Source organism: Olea europaea, chromosome 3, assembly GCF_002742605.1.
Source record: "Olea europaea var. sylvestris chromosome 3, O_europaea_v1, whole genome shotgun sequence".
Classification (NCBI taxonomy): domain Eukaryota; kingdom Viridiplantae; phylum Streptophyta; class Magnoliopsida; order Lamiales; family Oleaceae; genus Olea; species Olea europaea.
Genome location: NC_036239.1, coordinates 9,299,944 through 9,300,489, shown reverse-complemented (window position 1 = coordinate 9,300,489; position 546 = coordinate 9,299,944).

The window sequence follows — 546 nt, the reverse complement described above, 5'->3', positions numbered from 1 at the left end:
GGGGATGTCGTAGAAGTCTATGTTGACGATATGGTGGTCAAGAGTGCCAGAGCCAATGACCATGTGGCCTGTTTGCAAAAAGTGTTTGACGTTGCCCGACAAAGCAGATTAAGGTTCAATCCAGAGAAGTGTGTTTTTGGTACCGCAGGTGGAAAATTTCTAGGTTTCATGATCACGCAAAGGGGCATCGAAGTGAACCCGGACAAAATTCGGGCAATCCTAGAAATGAAAAGCCCCACCAGCAGGAAGGAGGTTCAGAGGCTGACGGGGCGGGTAGCGGCCTTAAATCGTTTCATAAGCCGGGCGGCGGACAAATGCTACCACTTCTTCAAAGCCATAGGGGGCTCCTCCAATTTTGAGTGGACCCAGGAATGCGAAGAGTCTCTTAGGAACTTGAAGCAGTCATTACAAGAGCCCCCGGTCTTGACCAGCCCATCTCCTGGGGACGTGTTGCGTCTCTACTTAGCAGTATCACCAAAGGCAGTCAGCGCGGTCCTGGTGAAAGAGTTCTCAAAGGCCCAGAAACCAGTCTACTATGTGAGCCAA